The 21055-nt window shown below is 43.3% G+C and overlaps 1 protein-coding gene across 3 annotated transcripts in view; it reads right to left on the bottom strand.

The window, feature by feature from the left end:
• MAPRE2 (microtubule associated protein RP/EB family member 2) overlaps nt 1–20612 on the bottom strand; it is a 159939-nt gene extending 139327 nt beyond the window's left edge. Inside the window, exon 1 of one of the 3 annotated variants that reach the window (XM_027576016.2) lies at nt 20542–20612. The gene's annotated coding sequence lies outside the window, so the exon portion shown is untranslated. Of the gene's footprint in view, nt 1–3994; nt 4034–19047; nt 19068–20541 lie in introns of those variants that run through there. The other 2 variants (XM_027576015.2, XM_027576017.2) reach the window with 2 other exon arrangements.
• Between the last annotated feature and the right edge of the window lie 443 nt (nt 20613–21055).

The following is a 21055-nucleotide window of genomic DNA, read 5'->3' as shown; positions in this document are numbered from 1 at the left end:
CTGTCTAAAGTCATAGCTATAATAAAACAGAAATTCAGTTATTTTCATACAAACTGAGCCTCATCCCCCTCTTAGAATCCTCCTTTATCCATCTGTTACTTCCCATGCGAACCAGGATTAAAATAATTTGAGATTGCCCTTTCTATTCTAGAATAGAATATCTGCCGTGAGAAAGGCACAAAAGTAAGATTAAAAAGACAGACATGAGACAAACTATATGAGAAATACCATGTGCATTGTCTGTGAATGTTTTTAATGATTACTTATCCTTATATCGGTTTTTAATCAGAGATCCCTGAAAATAGTTGGAATAGAAGAATGGCTTTCCTCACAAGTACGACTGATAATGAAATGTAGCAGAATGTTCATGAAGCAGGAAAGTAGCCCAGTAAATGGGATCAGATTCCCTTTAAGAGCCCAGTGTCCAAATTTAGCATTCAGGTTATAGTGGAAACGAAATCCTTGCTTTACATGTGGCCTATCTTTATCGTCTTATTCCTTTGACCGTCCAAAGAAGAAACACAAGAATAGAGTAGAATTGTTGAAAGGGTAATGGGAGATTTCAATAAGACTTTGGCTGTGGCAGGAGGATTCTTAGGACGCTGGGTAACCAGGGTTGCTAAGACCTCCCTCAAAAGATGGATAACCACTGTCCAAATGTAGTGTTGTGTGGGAAGGTTTTCAGACTCACATTTTCAGTAGCCCGTTAAAAGTGTTAAGGGGATGGAATTTATTGAGATATTCAGGATTATCTACATAGCTTCTACCCCTGAGTTTTCTGTTGGGGCTAGTGTGCATCCTAAAAATGCTCATGTGATAACCACCCACATTATTTTTGGGGGGCCTGCTGTGGGGTCTTACAGAAGAGTCCCACTTACAAAATGTTTGGGGGCTGGATCAGTAATTATTTGATGGGGAAATTTATGCTGAATTCCACTCACCTGGGAAATAATCTAGTGCTGCTTCAGAGCAGAAGCATCAATTATATTGTCATGGATAAAACTTGAGTGGGAGGTGGGAACAAAACCCCAATCTATTATGGGAAATAGATCCAGACAAAATACCTGTTTTTCTTTTTTTAGAAGATTTTATTTATTTGACAGAGAGAGCACAAACACGGGGAGCGGCAGGCAGAGGGAGAAGCAGACTACCTGAGAGCAGGGAGCCCGATGTGGGGCTCGATCCCAGAACCCAGAGATCATGATCTGAACCAAACACAGCCGCTTAACTGACTGAGCCACCCAGGCACCACCCCCCCCACACACAACTTGAAATGTTCCGTAAAACCTTCTCTTTCCAGGGCGCCTGGGTGGCTCAGTCGGTTAAGTGTCTACTTTTGGCTCAGGTCATGATCCCAGGGTCCTCCCGCTGAGCAGGGAGCCTGCTTCTCCCTCTCCTTCTGCGCGCCACCCCCCCCCCCCCCGGCCCCGCTCATGTTTACTCGCACTCTCCCTCAAATAAGTAAAATCTTAAAACAAAACAAAACACCCTTCTCTTTCCATAATTATACAGGTCTATAGCTTTTTTCTTTGTAGTTTTATGGGTTATTAACAAACATGACATGCACATACACCATCTATTCATTTTCTTCACTGCACAGCCTGGCATTGGGATTGGCGACTGATGACCAGCTGGGCTGATCTTTCCACACTGGCTTTGTGGTTTTTGGGGAGACACTGTAAGCAATCTCTGCACAGTAAGATTTGTTGCAGATCAGCAGCACTCCAAGCTCCTTCGTGTTGTGGACTAGAAACTCCCGGAAGCCCCTGGGCAGGATGTGCTTTGTCCTGTTGCTCCATCCAACAATGTTGGATGTCATTGGATCTTCTTGGTACCCTATTATCAGTACCTCTGAGATTCCCCCCAGTTGTGCTCAATTTTTACATATAGGTCTGACTGGTGCCAGATGAAATTCTTGGTCCTCTTTTTAATGATGTTGGGCTTCACCAGAGACCTGAGGGCAGCCATGATGCTGAATAGGAGATGGCGGCCTCCTCTGCAGGCAGCTCCAAGGTGGAGTATAGCACTTCATTTTGTAAAATTGTTTCACATAGATCATCTCACCCAATCTTAATTCTTTCTCCACGGGTTTACTGTGTTTGCCTTTTGGCTAGCTGCCTTTTGCTCCTTTCTCTTCCTTAGGAGCTCTCATCTGATACAGATGGAGTTAGAGACATCTAATTTTTTCCCAGATGATCCCTCTCATTCTCTGCCTCCCAAGGAGCCCTTTTAGACATTGCCTCCTGGTCAGCTCACTCCCCACTGCAAAGAAATTAAATAATAATGGGATGCCTGGGTGGCTCAGTTGGTTAAGTGTCTGCCTTCAGCTTGTGTCATGATCCCAGGGTCCTGGGATGGAGTTCCACATCAGGCTCCCTGCTCAGCAGGTAGTCTGCTTCTCCCTCTGCCTCCCTCCCCACCCCACTGGCGCTCTTGTGCTCGCTCGCATGTTTTCTCTCAAATGAATAAAATCTTCAAAAAAAAAATTTAAATACTAAGGGATAGATTTTGTCTGTTAGGGTTGAGATTTAGAGGGCCACAAACCAATACAATTTCTAAGTTTTGTCCCCATTGAGAGTGCATGCTCCAATCAATTGAACAACACATCACAGAGTATCTCTGGGCTGAGATGTAGGAATACAATAATGAGCAAGGTGGGCCTTACCCTCCTACTTGGTCAGTTACAAATCCTTTTTTTGCATAACCCCAGGAAATAGAGAGTAATCATGGGAGCTTGTTCACTGTAGATCACATAGCTGATAAAGGACAGAGCTGGGATCCAAACTGTGGTCTTCTGAGTCCACATGCTTTTCCTAAAAGTTCATTTTGACTCATTTTCCCTTTTTCTTCCCTTATGTCAGGCTTTCTTTGCATATTAAAATTTCGTATTTTTGAAGCAACAGAACACCAAATTTCGATCTTCATAAAGTGTTTTTTATATGAAGTTCCTAACCATTCATTTGTTCAGCATTGGTTGAGCACCTAAGAACAAGTTACCACTTTGGTGCAGCTAGTATGTGTCAGGTGCTGTCTTAAGTATGTTACCTGTATCAGCTCATTTACTTCCCACAGTAACGCTCTGACGGAGGAGATTTCTTATCTTACAGATACATGAACAGAGGCTTGTGGCAGGGCTGGGAATTTGGACTTCAGAGCTGGAGCTCATGAACACCATGTTATGCATCTAGTATATCCTAGATGCCCTAAGTGCTGGGTGTCTAAAGTGTGAGCAATATGCAGTGCACCAGCGAGGAGCTCAGAGACGCACTAATAACTATACCATGAGGCCGTGAAGGCAAACACATGGACAGGGAAGTGAAGAACAAAAGGGAAAAACTTAGGACTGTTGTTCCTTTGGAAGATATGTAGGATTTGAACGCCATTTGTTTTCTCCTCATTCTGAAAATTAGAGGAAAATAAGTATTTTCTCTCTCAGGTTCCTTCATGGCAGTGCTTTTCAGATTTTGAGTCAGCAGAGAATCTTAAAATTCATATTATTATTCAATAAGCCAGGGTGGGGTCTGAGATTCTGCCTTTCTAGAAACTTCTACATGCTGCTGCTCTGGGGACCACACCGAGTTGCAAGGCACACGATCTGCTCTTCCCACAGTCTGCTATGTGGTACTTGGTCCTGCACTTAGAAGGGCCGGCCACTCAGATGATCCCAAATGAAATAAATTCTTTTATAGCTCACACCCTGCTACCAGGGACGGACCAAAGCAAAATTAAGGAGCTAAAGTCCATTCTTGGAGCACATTTTCCCTTGCTTCTCCTCTCTCCCCCACATCCCTAGCCCGTCAGTGATCATGTACTCATCCAGAGTTTCAGGTCCTTAGGGAAAGTTCTCTGCTTTCCAAGATGTTAGGTACTTAATTAACCCACCTGCGCAAATGCGTTAGGGAGTGTTCATCACAAACATGTTATTTCTTCTCTGCTGCCCTAAATGGCTCGTTCTGGGTCTTGTTACTCTGGCACCCTCAATGAAGCCACTTACCTTCCCCTTGCATAGAGAACAGACTCAGCTGAGTTTACCACACATACATCCAGGGTGTTTGAGAGACAGGAGGATGCTCAGATGAACTACCAAGTAGTCTCTCTAAAGCAAAAAAGGAGCAAAAAAACTTAAGAAATTTGCAAAAGCGGGGCACCCAGGTGGCTCAGTCAAGTGTCTGCCTTTGGCTCAGGTCATAATCCCAGGGTCCTGGGATCAAGTCCCGCATCAGGCTCCCTGCTCAGCAGGGAGCCTGCAGCTCCCCCTGCTTGTGCTGACAAAAATTTTTTTAAAAAGAAGTTTGCAAAAGCTAAATATTTCAGTAAACCCTAGTACACCTGAACTATCATTCTGCCTACAAGTAGCAGGTTAGGCTTTTGAGATTGCCAGTGCTTTCTAACATCACTCCCAGACAAGTCCTGAGGACCTCTTGAGGTGCACTTGCATTTTCAAACTGGGGGAAACCAAGGGACCATCAATGCCAGAATATTAAGAGTCCTCATCTGTGGTGGGATGTGTACCCAAAATGGATTTAATCAACCAATTTTTTGAAACCCCATACATCTTTCCATGGGAAATAGGAGGCTGTTACAATTTAATGGCTTTAGGAGTTAAAGGGACCTTTGAGGGCTGCGTGGGGGAATCCAACTATCATTTGTAAACCTGTCTGCAGTAAAGAGCATTGCACCTGGAGTAAAATTCCCTGGGGCTGAGGTTTTCCCCCTTATGTGACCGTGGGTATACCATTTAAACTCTGGGCTCCAGTTCTTAGTTTTCTGTCAAGTACAGTTAGAGTGTTGCTGCTGTGTGTATTCTTTAGCTATTGCAGATTTCTGTGTAAATGGAAAATACTTTATGTTCATCATCACTATTGGAACACATTTTCCTTGTCAATTGGATCGGAGTATTAGTTATGGGATGAGGAAACGTCAAAGTAGAATCAACCCTAGGGAAAACCAATGGCTTAGAAAGAATGGGAGAGAATGCCCGTCTGAAGGGATCTTGTGGACCTGGCCTTGAGCATGACCCTCACTGGCCCTTGTGAAGCCTATTTGTTGCCTCTTCTGTAGTCTGTGACCTCAGCAAACCCCATGGCTTGACCACCATGTCTAAAGGTTGGCAGTGGAAGGGATGGGGGGGGGGGCAGAGAAGAAAAGGATAAAATTATCTTTTGATGAAAATAGAACCTTTCCTGTTAGCTTTAAGGTTGAATGCTAGTGAGCTCAGATTGTTGCAGGGATTTCATGCTTTATAGACATTGTACATAATGCAGGGTTTTAAGATTCTTTTTTAAAAAGGTTTTATTTATTTGACAGGGAGAGACACAGCGAGAGAGAGAACACAAGCAGGGGGAGTGGCTGAGGGAGACGCAGGCTCCCCGCGGAGCAGGGAGCCCGATGTGGGGCTCGATCCCAGGATCATGACCTGAGACAAAGGCAGACGCTTAATGACTGAGCCGCCCAGGCGCCCTGGGTTTTAAGATTTTTATTTCTTTCAAATCTTCTGGGTCTTCCCTAGAGAAGCGAGTTTTTGTGCCTTCTTGTTCCTCCCCATCCCACAAGGTGCTTCCTTTTTTGCTCCCCATGGGGAGCGCTAATGCATCCCCTAGCCTTCCCAGGAGCACCATGTGCCTGAGTGCCAGGAAAATGCAGGGCTCTTGTTTCTGCCTGTATTTGGGGGCAGCTCAATACAAGGCACTGCTGGACTGGGTCAGTAGGCCCGCTTTTTCCACATCTTCCCTTCTCTCTAACAGGGTAAGATATGGGATCTCTCTACAGCCCAGGCCGATGGATAGGGAGAGGATGGAACGCTAACAACTACATACGTGGGGAAAAGTGAACTCAGCAGCGTATCCGAGTGGATGCTCTTTAAAATGGGCTTGCTCTGCCAAAACTCACACTACTTGCATACTTTGAGCTACAGTTGCATTCTTCCTATGTGAAACGCAAGTTTGAATCTTACCGCTACTTCCGCCTACTGCAATTCAAATAATTCAATGTGCTAACGTACTATCAAAATGATGTGTTTTCCTTGTGTGTTGAAAACCTTATGGATTCTCTCAAGAAAAAGCCCAGTTCCCAATACGTTTCCTATTAGATTTTATTCTAAGAAAGACGGATTAACAACTGCCTTTTGGAGTGCTGAGATTTCTCGTGGGGAAATCTTAGGTAAAAGGTAAGATACCCTCCCGGTTGAGGCGGCTAGCAGTCACAGGTGGACTGAGCAGTTTTGGACTGCACTTTAAGCAGAGCTGGGACAAGACCCAGGTCCTCCTACAATCGATTTAAGTTGGCTTATTAATAAGAATAGCGGGAATGGTGTCGTGCCTAACTTGCAAAGATTTTAAAAGAAGATCATTGTTTAAGGGGGTAAAGACAAGCATTCTTTGTCTTAACTTCTAAATCATGCTTTTTTTTCCTTTTGAATGTTTTGGTAGATGTTGCTGCTTCCTCTTGGTTTGACTAGCATTTCTCTAATACTTTAAATCTTTGCAAATGGAATTTTAATTTCCTCTTCGTTTTTTAATCTCTAGAGCCTCTATTCATGATCGTTACTAGACAATTTGCAGAGTTTTTTCAGATAGGGAGATCAAAGTATAAAAGTCTCCCAAAGGCACACGAAATTAAAAGTTATTAACTACTTAACATTTAAAAACAAACTCCCCCAAACGTGAAAAACCAAGAAATGCCCATGGCTTTCAGATTCCAAGAGCAAGGTTTACAACACTAAACTTCACAAGAATAGGGTGTTAAAAAAATCTCGTTCCTTTGGGATGGGCCACAAACCCTGTGGGAAAATATGACTCAAATGGACTTAGGCTTGAGGTCACAGTGTATAGAACACAATTGTTCTTCCCATCCTGCATGGCTCACCTGCATCAGATTGCTCAACAAGGTACACTCTGAAGATGTCAAAGGACTCCTAAAAGCCCCACCCAAGGTCCCTGTCTGGGCAAATTACTGTGAATAGCATCATCACTGACACTCACATAAGCTGCTTAGGAGAGGAAAACAACTTAATACACTCTTCCGCAAGAGAAACCCAACTCAGATTCACAATTCAACTCAAGCTGGTGTCCATGGTGAGGGATCGGCACAGCAACAGGCTCCCAAAGGGGAAAAGAAGCCACACATTCTTGAATGTAGTTATACTCTGTGCTCTAGGAGGCTGATTGAGAGCCATTGGTAAGCAGTACCAGGAGCCTCTTGTTCTTTTCACATAAAACAATAGCCCTGCAGGACAGACATGTCTTGTTTCTGCATACAACTTGATTCCCAAGCCCTAATCAGTCTTCTGCTAATTCAAAACAGTAGCCTCCTGGGCTGAGCCTCCCCCTATCAGATTGTCCATCCTCAAGTTCACAAAACGTTCCTTCCACAATGAAAGGACAAAGCGGTTGCTGAACACAAAGAAAGCTCCCCATGGTTTAGCTGTTTAATTTTAGTAGGAGTTCAGAAACCTCATTGTAGAAGGACCTGCACTTTGTCTACAGTTAAAACCAGTATCTGGGGAGAAACAAACAAACAAACAAACCCAACCCAGGGTATCAGTGGTTCGCTTTGAAAGGAGGACTGGATGAAAGGCAGGATGGGGGGTGGGGTGGGGCGGGAAATGTCCTATCCTGAGATTTTTATAGAGAACACATTTTCTTTTTTTAATGGAAAAGAAATCTACGATAGGATTCAAGATAAAACCTATTGTAACATCTGTCAGGATTAGAAGTTGTTTCGCAGCATTCCACCATTTAACTTCCTTCACACCTACTAGAAGGCCCTATCTTCTCGGGTCAGAGAATCATTATCTCTAGGTCTTATAAAATGCTTACCAAAATCTGCTAGCTGCTCACCGGAGAGGTTGAGTGTAAAGTGCAGGTTCTCCCAGAGATTCTGGTAACAGATATTAAATACCTTAAGCAAAAATGGTCAAGTTCCAATAGTGGACTTTCAGAAATTATTTGCAGAGAAGCATTTCTTTCCCCCCAACTCCCAGTATGTTTTCTACAGTAAAGACTGCAATTATAGGGGACTCTCAAACTGCGGACCAGTGACCCAGAAAGTCCTACCTGACTCCCCACTTTCCCAGCAGGAAAGAAATTTTCACCTGTATTTTTTCATCTACAAAGCCACGGTGTCAGAAAGTGATAAAACAACTCCAAATATTGAAGCTTACGTGCCAAGCGCCGCACTCGAACCTGGGGATGTGAAGAGCAAAACAAGTCCATCCCCATCTCCAACCAATTTATGTGCTGGGGAGGCCCATGTGTGGGGAATTAAAAGCAGACCGCAATGAGTCACCCGACCTATCCTGGCTGGGTGGGCGGGCCTGTGGGAGGCGGGGGGGGGGGGGGGGGGGGGGGGTCATGGTTAGGTGGTTCAGAAAGGCTTTCCAGAACAACCTTTCTCAAATGTTAATCCATAACACCTGAGAACCTTACTACAGTACGGACTCTGATTGGGAATGTCTGGGATGGAAGCATAGCTTCAGCATTTATAGGATGCTCCCAGGTGATGCAGATGCCACTGGTCTGTGGAGCACACTGCGCAGCAAGGACCCCCAGGAACTCACACCTGAGCTAAGACAAAGGCTGAGCCTGACTTCACTAGGGAAAGACATCCCAGGCAGAAAAACGTGCAAAGACACAGAAGCTAGAAACATTGTGCTGGATGTGGGAAATAACATTCAACATGCTAAGGAAAATGTTTATGTGAAATATTGTTGAATGTGAATACAGTCAGTAAGAGCTTTACACAAAAAGGGAAATTCTTTTTTTTTGTAATAGTTGCACAGAGGTGGAAAGATTAGAAGCGGCTCCCCTCATGCCCCTCCCTCATCTTTTTCAAACTCTCGCTAATGTGTCTTATGTTGTATTTTTTAAATTTAGCTTTATTAAGATATGATTTATTTTATTTTATTCATTTATTTTTTTAGAGAGAGAGTGTGCACCCGTGCAAGGTGGGGCAGAAAGGAAGAGAAAGAATCTTAAGCAGGCTCCATGCCCAGTGCAGAGCCTGATGCAGGGCTCCTTCTCACAACCCTGAGATCATGACCTGAGCCTAAATCAAGAGTTCAACGCTCAAGCAACTGAGCCACCCAGGCGCCCCTTATGTTGTATTTATTAAAACAACAGCAAAAAGATAAATTAGTTTCTCCTCCATTTGCTGGTGGGGGGAATTCTGTACTGGGGTGTCTTTTGACAAAATGACCACGTAACTTCCTCCAATTTGGGATTATGTGATTGGATGGGAGACAGACCTACTTAGTAACTGATTGCAACAATTACGTAGTGACTCGGTTATGATCACTACATAAAGATGTGTGTTTTTGAAGGAATAATATTTTAGAAAAAGAGGTGAGTAATTAAAAATATCAAAGCATGTTTTTATAATCTATTAGTAAATTTTGCCTAGGAAAAAAATGGAGGAATTATATGGAATTATATGGAATTCTGACAGAAGAAAAAACACCAAACGTTGTGTCTTTTGACTTCACAGAGTGAAGAGTAGCACCCTGCTGAGGAATTCATTGCTTGGTGTCCCAGAACATGTCACTGTCCCAGGCAAGGGGGAGAACTTTACGTTTCTGAGGAGCAGAAGGGAAGGTTGTGGTTGCTCAGGACATAGAGCCATAAGCTGTAAGTCTATAAGATACAGGCTCTATGGTTCCCGGTGCATAAATGGAACTCTTAAAATTAAGATCACCTTTCTTCCAAATTAGGTGTGTTGCAGGAAAATACACATATAATATTTAGTCCACTCCCAGCCCTAACTGAAAACCATTAAACAAATCTTATGACTGTGTGACTATACATAATACAGTCCTCATAAAGACTCACACGTTATCTGAGTTTTACAAGAATCCTATGAGACAATGCCAGACTCCACTGTCTCTATTTGACAGATGAGAGAACTTAATTTGAGGCATGTTGATTAAAGATGTTGGGTAACATCTCCAAAGACACCCAGTCAGTTAGCAGCAGAACTAGTTTTAGGCATCAGGTTTTTCTGATGTCCTTGCTCCAGTTCCAGACTTTTTTTTCTGTGATACAACACTAACTTTTTTTTTTTTTTTAAGATTTATGTGTTTATTTTAGGGGGGAGGGGCAGAGAGAGAGGGAGAGAGAGTCTTAAGCAGACACTGCGCTGAGTGAGGGGCCTTTCTCAGGGCTCCATCTCACAACCTTGAGATCACGACCCGGAGATTACGACCCGAGATCACGACCTGAGCTGAAACCAAGAGTCGGTTTGCTTAACTGAGTGCCAGCCCAGTGCCCCACAAGACTGTAACTTCTAAAAAACAGGTGGGCAGGCATAAAGAAGTGAGGATTTCAAAATCAAAAGGAATTAAAATCTATGGAAACTTTTCTATGACTTTTTAAAACTCAGAATTTCACAACAGCAGTTTGGAATTTGCCATAGGCTCAAACTACATGCCCTCTGTTCAGTTTTAAAGGAACCTAGATACAAATAGGTACAGGTGTGGTGTTGGCATATAAATATTCTTATGAAACTTACAATACACCAAATGAAGAAACACAAGAGATTTACTGGTGATTTGAGGGCCAGGAAGTATGTGCCACCTAATTTATGGGTTATTAATGAAGGACAAACCAGAATGTTATTTATAATAGGCTGTCCAGTTAGTCCCTATTAGTCTTTTTCAAAATTACATTTGTCTTATCTTATTAAATATGTTCATTATAAAACAATATTAGAATTTGTCATTTAGGATCCTCATAAGAAGAAAATAGAAATAGTTGCATATCAAAGATATTTGATCAAAAGAAATGATTTCTTCTTAGGTGTTAAAGAGAGTTTTGTTAAGAATTATTTCAACATGGTATTAAACCAAAAGGTCAATTTATGTGTGAACATGTCAATCCTCTGCTTCAGGGTTTCTCCAACTTCCCTGTGCATGTGAATCACCTACAAATGTTGTTGAAGTGAGGACTAATCCAGAGGGTCTGGGGTGGAGTCTGAATTCTGCATTTTAAGATGTTCCTAGGGGATGCTGAGCTGCAGGTTCCGGAAGCTCACATGACTAGACTAGCGAGGCATCACTGCAATCCCTTGCGAATGAACTTCCTTGGAATCACTCGAGATCATGGGACTTTGATTAGCAATGTCATGTGGACGTGGCTGATGCTTTCTCAAGTACTCCACTTGCTAATAATTTACCCATTGATGTATCTATTCTATTAGAAGGTCTGTGAAAGAATAGGAAGTACCTTACAATATCTTACAAAATAAGATTGCTAATTTTCTAGCTCTGGGTTTACTTTTCATGTCCTCCTCTTAATTAGGTAAGTTGTGCAGAAAACTTCAGATAATGGCTTGATTTTTTCTTTAGTGGGTGAAGACCGCTCAGACATTCTACTTTATTATCTTGGACATATAGTCTCAGATCAGATACTTTACAGACCGGGAAAGCGAGGCATTTTGAGATTTATTTTGGGATAAAAGTAGGGTTGCAAATTAAGCAAAAACAAAAAAGAGAAAAGAAAAATAAAACCAAACTTCAAACAACCAAAATGATGAGACACCCAGTTAAGTTTTAATGTTAAATAAAAGATTCATTTTTTTAGTATGAGTGTACTCCCATGTAATACATATATGTAATATATACTTATACTAAAAAAATCATTGTTGATCTAAAATTCAGATTTCACTGGTCATCCTATATTTCACCTCGCAAGCCGAGGTAAACGCACACCCTTCCAGATCCTAACTAACGCTGAAGGGCAGAGAGAACAGACGCTGACGTGGAGAATGAACAGACCCACTAACAGGGTTGTTTAAACATTCCAACTGCACAGAGAACGGCTTTCTGGATTTGCCAATAACACATACAGCACGCGGTTATTACTGCTGTTGATGTGTGGAAACTCCTTTTAGAAGATTTGTACCCAGAAGACCACACTTAAGAAAAAAAATTATGGTAGAAGTCAAGCCGGAAGTGAAACTAACAGAAGTCTTCAATCAACAGTTTCCTTTGGGCGGGGCGGGGTGGGGGCGGGGGGAGAGGAAGGACCAGTGGGAACAAAGCAGGAAAGTTTTCCGTCTAGCTCCCTCTTTCTCTTTTCCACTTTGTAAGACTGAAGAAGATCAGTGGGAAAATGGAGATAGTGGTTTCTTGGTTAGAATCAAGAAAGGTGCTTCTTAATAGATCCAGTTTTGACGAGCTGATTGGATTGAAGATCATCTTCGAAAGAAGGAAGGAAAGTGTAAGGTGGTTGCAGGCACGCTCTCACCTCTTGCTTATCAGTTGTTGACAACAGCCTTTACTTAAAGAGGGTAATCTGGTCCTCTGGTTTTGCTTTTATGTATGACATTGAATAAAAACATTCAGATACTTTAGCAAAACTAAAAGAAACTGCCTCATTTTCCACCTGCCTTTTCTGGCTTATTTTCCCTTCTCTTACTAACTCCAAATACTAATAGTCATTCTTGCCATGTTGTTTATAATTAATTCTAAGTTAATACCAAGGATGACCCGTTAGCAAAATGCTTGAGTGTTCTGACCCTGTTTAAGCAATTAAAAATTATGAATTTCTTCCACTGGTAAAAATGTAGTAAAATCCAATTAGTTTAAGAAGGTTGTTAATTTAGGAACTTTTTAAAATTCAAGTTATTTTAATTCCAGTTAGTTATGGGGAGAGTGGGTGGCTCAGTTAGTTGACCATCTGACTCTTGATTTCTGCTCAGATCACAATCTCACAGTCATGACATCGAACCCTGGGGCTCAGCCCTGAGTGTGGGGCCTGCTTAGGATTCTCTCTCTCCCTCTCCTCCTGCCCTTTTCCACCCCCAAACTCCCCCCTCAAATGCTCGCTCTCTCTCAAATCAATCAATCAAAAAATTCATTCCAGTTAGTTAACATACAGCATTATAATACTTTCAGGTGTACAATATAGTGATTCAACACTTCTATACATCACCCTGTGCTCATCGCAATGAGTACTTGCCTTAATCCCCATCATATATTTAATCCATTCCTCTACCCACCTCCCCTCTGGTAACCATTAGATTATTCTCTATAATAGTCTGTTTCTTGGTTTGTCCCTCTCTCTCTTATTTTTTTCCCCTTTGCTTGTTTGTTCTGTTTCTTAAATTTCCATATGAGTGAAGTCATATGGTATTTGTCTTCCTCTGACTTATTCTGCTTAGCATTATACTTTCTAGAGCCATCCATGTCACTGCAAATGACAAGATTTCATTCTTTTTCACAACTGAATAGTACTTCTGTGTGTGTGTGTGTGTGTGTGTGTGTGTGTATGGGTGTGTACCACATCTTCTTTATCCATTCATCAATCCATGGACACTTGGGCTGTTTCCATATCTTAACCATTATAAATAATGCTGCTATAAACATAGGGGTGCACATATCCCTTTGAATTAGTGTTCTTAGATTCTTCAGGTAAATACTCAGTAGTGTGATTGCTGGATCATAAGGTAGTTCTATTTTTAACTTTTTGAGGACCCTCCATACTGTTTAATTTTGGAACTACTTTGGAGAGAGATATACGTGATATATATATATATATATATATATATATATATATGGCACAAGCTATATTAAATGAAATGTAATTAATAAAATATGAAATCTAATTTATGGTAAGGGAGGAAAGTTACTTTTCACTTGAACTGGTTCTACAATCTGTCTTCAGTTGTCTCCCTTCATCCTTCTTCCCCATTACTCCATCAGGAGCAAGAGGGGGTTAAGTCACCTTGGTAGTTAGATATCTACATGCCATTGCTACCAATGGTCCCAGGATGGGGTTAGATACCCTTATATATATATTTTTGGTTTTGTTTTTAGAAATTATTTAGCTGATCTCAGGTACCTCAAACTTTACATTATTTATAATGCATTGTTTGATCTAGTGAAAAAGGAACCCCAACCACCATTTTTGGTTTCTAAATTGTAGGTGTACTGATTTTGGAAGGGATGAAGAGGACCAGTTATATATAATCCTTAAAATTGCTCTATTAATCTAAGTGAAACTCATTTGCAGTCGGTGGCATTAACAAGTCATCGAAAAGAGGAAATTCTCTTAACTTAAGGAAACTTTATGAGGCCACACTTAAAAAGGTAAGACAAGTTCCTATCAATGTAGTTATTGTTCTTTCAAATATTCTTTCTAGAATCTTAATAGTAATCTGTCCAGCCTTGGGCAGAAGGCAAATAATTTGAATTTCTGGATCATAATCTGATCTGTTTTTGAATCTGGAAATTGCAGACTAAATTGTCCATGGCATATTGCCAGCCTCTAGTCATGTAAATGACTATATGAAAATCTGCTTATTATTTAATGAGCACTCCCTTTATTAAGTAGTGAGCAATTGATATTAAATGTATACTTTAGAAGAGTAGTGCTATTTTCAAAAACAGCAAGTTTCCACATCGTGTTTTAAGTGTATAAAGTGACAGTCAATGGAAAATCTCAAATCTGGGGCGCCTGGGTGGCTCAGTCGGTTAAGCAGCTGCCTTTGGCTCAGGTCATGGTCCCAGGGGGCCAGGGATGGAGCCCCCTCCCTCCAGCTCCCTGCTCAGCAGGGAGTCTGCTTCCCCCTCTCCCTCTGACCCTCGTGCTTGCTTGTGCTCTCGCCCTGTTGCTCTCAAATAAATCATCTTAAAAAAAAAATCTCAAATCTGAATAAATCCTCAAATTACATATTCATATACTAAATCAAATAAGCAACAACCAACAACAACAACAAACCTGCCCTCACAGGTTAGGAAAGAGAAAAAGGAAGTTCCTACTGCTAAAGAGTTAAGGCAAGTGTCCCTCTGGGCTTGCTGACAAGGCTGTGTTTTCGCATTTTCTGGGGCACTGGAAACAGTGACATAGCTCCACGTAAGTTAGCACTGCATTGTTTGGGCCTGTTAAGGTTCAGAAGTTTTACAGTTTACCGTATCACAAAAATTCATGTATTATTTAGAAAAGTACTGCTTTTGCAAAGTACATACACACCAAAGGGAATTATTAAACTAAACTATCTTGAGCAATTAGTTTACCTATGTTTGGAAACAAATTATTTTCCCTTTTCTTAAGGGAAAAAAACAAAAAAAGACGAGGGCTGTAAGTGAGCAAATTCTCATTTATAACTGAAGTATATTGAATGGGAACAAATCAAGGGTGTGCAAACATTGTAAGTAAATATTTTAGGCTTTGTGTAGCACACAAGTAGCCATAGACAAGAGGCAAGTAAATAAGTATGGGTGCAGTGCAATTACACCATTGTGAACGCTGCAGTTGGCATTTTGTACAATTTCTAAGGATCCCAAAATATTGTTCTTCTTTGGATATGTTTTCCACCATTAAAAAAAGACAAAAACCAGTTTTGGTTCACAGGACAGACAGCAACAGACAGTGGGCCATAGTTTGCTGATCTCCAAAACAGATGGAGCCATGGGCTCCAACTCAACACAAGCCTAGTGTCAGTAGTCATTTTTGAACTATGTAGATGATGAGATTTGCTGGGAGGAAACTGACCAATAGTCATATTCTAGAACTCTGGTGTAACAAATCACAATTTTGAAGACTCCTCTTGAAATTTAGGGTTGCAAATTTGGAGCAAAAAAATTTGTGCGATGAATAGATTTGAAATACCAGAGCCAGATTTTCCTGATTCAGGAGAATAAATTCACTTTAAGTGTTTAAGAGGGTTGCAGGTAAATATATAAGAGTGTAGGATTTTATTCTCTGTGGTCTTCAGTGGTGAAGGCTGCAAAGAATGCTCTGTGGATGGAATGTGAGGTGAGGGAGACCCCAAAGCAGAAACTGAAGGACTATTTAGTAAAGATGCTGTACAGGGCATTTACGTTTTTGCTGGATGGTGGGATGAACCTGTGAGGGCTCTTCAAACAAGAGAGTTTATGCTTCTATGAGTTGGGCAAAGATTCTGAGACTTCCTACTTTGGTTATCTGGATAAGAAGCTAATGATGGCTAGATTCTTGGATGCTGGCCAAGTCCAAAGGTTGATTAACTTTGTGAGAGCATGATGTATGTAAATAGTTTCTCCTATTTTAAGGAGGGAGCAGAGAATTAGAACGGAACTTGTCTAGCCAAAACCTCCAAGCAAGATTATATCCAACCCTATTCAAGAAATACCTGCATGACATAATAGACACTGGACAAGGAGTCAGCACCCCAGGTTTCTCGCCACTTTGAAGTGTCATTTAATTTTTGGACTTGTGCTTTTTGGCACATGGTAATTCTATCCACCTAGTTCTGTTTGGGCCCTGATATGTTAATAAGACCAAAGGGCGGGGGTCTCCTTGGTGGTGTAGTCATTTAAGATTCCAGCTCTTGGTTTCAGTTCAGGTCATGATCTCAGGGTCGTGAGATCGAGATGGAGCTCCACCTCGAGGTCTGCACTCAGCACAGAGTCTCAGATTCTCTCTCCCTCTCCCTCTGCTCCTCCCACTCATGCTCTCTCAAATAAATAAATAAATCTTAAAAAAAAAAAAGACCAAAGGGCTGTATAAATTTAAGGTTAAAAAAAACCCGGATGATTCTCATCTGTTCTCAAAAACTTAAAAGAGTTTCTAAAATCAAGATGACACGCCTTCTCTCTACCTTACTCCTCTTCACCTACTTATAAATACTACAAAACTAGGTTTACACCATCCTCTGATGAACAGTTTCTGATTAATCTGGATTAGACCCAGTCTTCTAGACTACATTTCAGCCGTCAATAACTTACACCTTCCAAAAAAGGGATGGGAATTTCAGAAGTGCATCCCCAGTGCCTCTTTGAAGCTACCCAGAACTGAGAATGGGTTCATTTACATCATTTTGGCCTTTGGAAATTCTTATTAACATTTATTTTTGGTGGCATCTGTCAAAGACCACAACCAACTTCTCATTTTTAAATATGCTGGCTACTTAAATATACTTGTGTTATTTTTAATGAAGGCCAATGACAATAAAAGCTGTTTAACTATTAACGTGTTATTTGTCCTGTGCTCTGAAATAACTCTCCTAGCTTCATGAATTCCTTCAGGCATCCATATAGGCGGATATTTGTTTTTTTTTTCATAATAATTGGCAGAGAACAAATTTGTGAAGTGAATCTTCGATCCATGAGAGTGTAGTTATGTATAACAATTACTAGTTAAATTGATTTAACTGAATTATTTTATGCTAAAAACAAGGCCAAACTGTTATATGTAAAACTGTAAATGAACAATGAGCTACCGTTTTATAGCACTTAAGAACTGAACCAGACCTTCGGCTCCTCCATATTCAGAATGTCTGTCTTGGAAAATAACAAAACTGAATGTACTCAGGGTGCTTTGCTTACCAATGTTCTCCCCACCTTTTCATAATGTTCAGTATAAACAAGTAGCATCCACACCATGAAAGGTCTTATGCTCTGTGCTATGGGAGCTGCAGACACAAAGGAGAGAAGACCAAGCAGGGTACACAGGGGCTATGAGAGATTCAAACAAAGTTCTATAGCTGACCATATTGAAGGCTTGCTGTGTGCCAGGCACTGCTGTTCCCTCTTAAAGAAACCGAATGGGGAAGGAAGCATGCAGGCAATGGTAGAGAGAGTCGTGGTAATATAAAGAATACTGAAGAGAGGAGAGGTATAAAAATTGAAGTTAATAGTAATAAAAATAAGAAAAGTTTATTTAATAATCTGTATTCATTTTAAAACAGGTTCTCTTATTAGGGTCATGTATACCTTAGGAAATGTTTTTTAAAGCAAGAAATTGTGGGTTAGTAGCAAACAAAATTGCTTGCAAAATGTTAGGTATAACCATTTCTATTTAAATGGATCCTTTAATCTACTACTGACTGTGTAATCAAGCAGTATTTGACTTTTCTGTATTCAAAATTTATGTACTACAAATTCATCCTCTCTACTTCACATAATTGAAATAACCCAAACCAGTCTGCAGCACTCTCCAGCTGTTTTTTTTTTCTTTTTAATATGCCTCCTACCAAGGAAATTACACGATGTCTAGCTGGCTTTGTGTTTCCCCTTCTAACAGGAGAGAGCATTATAATGCAGCTGGTAGAATAGTGTGCTGGAAAGGGGATCGGCTTCTACAAGCAAACATATCCTGATCAGATATTCAAATATGCTTTCAAAGGAGTGGAAAAGTGCGCGTCAATAAGCTACTGGATGTAATTACTTCCTATTCCTGGGGCTCCGCCTTGGAGTGCAGCCTGCTGACTCACCAGGCTGCTCCCAGTTAGTTTCTGCTGGGTTTCCCCACTGCCTGTGCACGTGAGTCATCATGGGAATGAAAGTTTCTACCCATCTCCTTAACAACCGTGCAGAAACCATGCATGACAGAGAACTTCGATCTCTCCAATAAGAACCGGACCTAAGGCAAGAGAGGGTGAAAGATGATGTGGCAGGTGTCACCGCCAGCCAAGCTGCCGCATGACAATCCCCCGCCCTAGGGCGTCAGCAACACTCCAGTTTCAGTGTCTTTTTCCCTACCCGCCCAAGTAGTTAAACTGGCATCTTGTCTAGCATCTCTTGCAGCTGCTGGCCACTGAACTTTTTTTTTTCTTTTTTTCTTTTTTCTTTCTTCTTCTTCTTCTTCTTTTTTTTTTTTTGCGTCAGCGGTGCTCAAATTTTGCTGCACAACAAAATTACCTGCAGATTCATAAAACAAATGACAAACCCGATGCTTGGCTCTCATCTCCAAACAGTTGGATTCAAATGAGTTGGGATGACATGTGGACATCAGGATTTTCCAAAGCTCCCCAGGTAATTCTAATAGGCAGCAAAGTTTGGGAAGGTTCGTATTGGAGAAGCGTCTACTCTTCCCATGCAAGCGAAACCTACCAGTTACGCCTAACTAATGACTACCTGGTGGCCTCCCAACCTGTCTTGGAGATCTACCGACACATGGCCCCTGATAACTTAGTTTGGCAGCCACAAAGAAGGGTAGCGAAGCAAAGCAAGGGGACATTTTTAGAAGGGACACTGTCTAGACAAGGACCATCTCCCCTCTTAGCTTACTAAAAACAGCTAAGTTTAGTGCTCAAGAGAAGCATCTCAGACGTTGCTATTCTCTCTGTTACCTTTTGATCTCTGTTCTGTTTCATTCCACAGAGTCTTGATCGGCAAAGCTGCAAGCCTCGGGTCCTCTCAGATTAGAAGCAGGTGCTGCGTCAAAGCACAGTCAAGATGCGACTGCACGCTTCACCTCTGCTGGGACCGAACCGCCGCCTCGCAGCGCGGCCCCAGGGTAGATACTATGCTAATCAAGAAAGTTCTTCCGTCTCCTCGCGGGAGGGCGGGTGCAGGTTTGAACACTTAACCCTTGATTTTACGTGACTGCATTATAGTTTGTTTAGTGACCTCCTTTTACTTAGCGGGTCTGGCCCACGTTCCACGATTTTGGAAGAGGGGACGTGAGCAAGTGATGGAGAAACCCGTAGGGAGGGGACAGCAGTGTTGGCTGGTGCCGAGGTGAAGGGACGGCTAATGTTCGGAATATTAATTAATCCACGCGCTACTGACCCGGCGAAGACTAGCAGAAGGGGACTGGGGGTTAAGACAAAGGCTCCTCCTGATCAAATGGCTACAGCGCCCCTTCCTCCGAGGTGATAGCTCTGCCTTCTGCGCTGGGCGGCACTTGGCACGGGACTCGCAGAGTGACTCAAGGGGTGACCAAATCCACTCGCCCTTTCGGGATTTGAAAGTCTGCATTACGGAGCACTCCAGATTTAGGGGGGAAGGTCTTTCTGTGCCCACCCCTCCGTCCAGCCCTTTGTGGGATTTCTGGGCTTTGGCGCAGCCCTTCTAAGGGTGGACTGAAGAATTTCCTACGGAAGCAGAGTGGGGAGTCACTGAGTAGCCCTCGCCCTGCGCCCAGGGAGCTCTCTGCAGAAGAGCCCCTTGGGTTCAGAATCACAACCCGCTCTTTTTTCCCCAGACCTGGCTCCCAGGTCCCGGGAGTCAGGAGCACCAGCGGGAGCCGGAGTCGGAATGGGGAGCAGTGGGCTTCGTCTCCGCCGGAGGGCGAGCCGAGCACCCGGGGGGTCCAGGCTTTGATCCCCTGACGGCAAGCGCCAGCGCGCAGCACTTCCTGGTCTGCCCGAAGCGCGCGGCCGCTGCCAGAGCCCTCGGTTCTCAGTCCCAGCGCCCCAACTCCCGCGCCTCCAGGTCTGCGCGCGTCGGGCGCGCACCCCCAAACCCCCTCTGCACCAGCGCCCAGTGTCCCCGTCCTGGAGAGCCCTGGCCCTCACCCCAGAGCTAGTCCACTTTGCTTCTGCCAGCGTGGCAGTCCGACTCCCTCCCCTCTCCCCCCGTGCGCAGCGCTGGGGCTACTAAGGAGAGGTGCGGCCCGCGGGAATGCGGCGGGTGCGGAGCCCGGAGCCGCGGCGCCGACCCCTGCACAACTTCTTGCCGGGCACGGAGACCCGGGGTCCCGCCGGCTCCGCGACCCGCACACTGCAGCACCCCGGCTGCGGGAGGAGGCGCGGCCAGTGCTCGGCCTGGGAGGGACTGCGCCAGGGCGGGAGGTGTCGGGGTGCGCCAGGGCGGTACCGCTTTAAATGCACTTGACTCACCTGCTCCGGCGCTGTCGCCTCCTTCCTCTACTGACAGCTGGGGGCTTTGTTTTCTCCACCCACCCGGCCGGCTGCGCTCCGCCCCCACTGCCACACGTGACTCGCCGTCTGCCACCAACGCGGCTCCGCTAGTCCACCCGGGAGAGCGGGGCCAGCACCACCCTTTCCCCAGGGTGCGGAGGGCAGGTGGAGACCCCAGCCCAGGACACGTCCGGGCTGGTCCGAGGTGACCTGTTGGCGGGATGGTCGGAAGGTGGCACGTGGGTTAGGGCCCTTGGAAGCCAGAGTGAGTTGGTGACATGGAATAAAATGCCAGCCAAAAGGAGCTGGGCTGTTGGGCCCCACCCAAGAGAGAGGAGGCCGGCGCCGCTCCGAAGAGGGGTCTTGAAAAGGCGACGTCACAGCCAGAATTAAGTACCTGTAGCTGGGAGCCCGCTCACCAACCCGCGTGCTTCCGCTTTTCAGACCAAGTGTTTGTACTCATACCTAGGGAACAACTGATAATGAAGGGCAA

This window comes from Zalophus californianus, chromosome 14, assembly GCF_009762305.2.
Source record: "Zalophus californianus isolate mZalCal1 chromosome 14, mZalCal1.pri.v2, whole genome shotgun sequence".
Lineage (NCBI taxonomy): Eukaryota > Metazoa > Chordata > Mammalia > Carnivora > Otariidae > Zalophus > Zalophus californianus.
The sequence above is the reverse complement of the archived record's forward strand: the minus strand, read 5'-3'. Positions and strand labels throughout refer to the sequence as shown.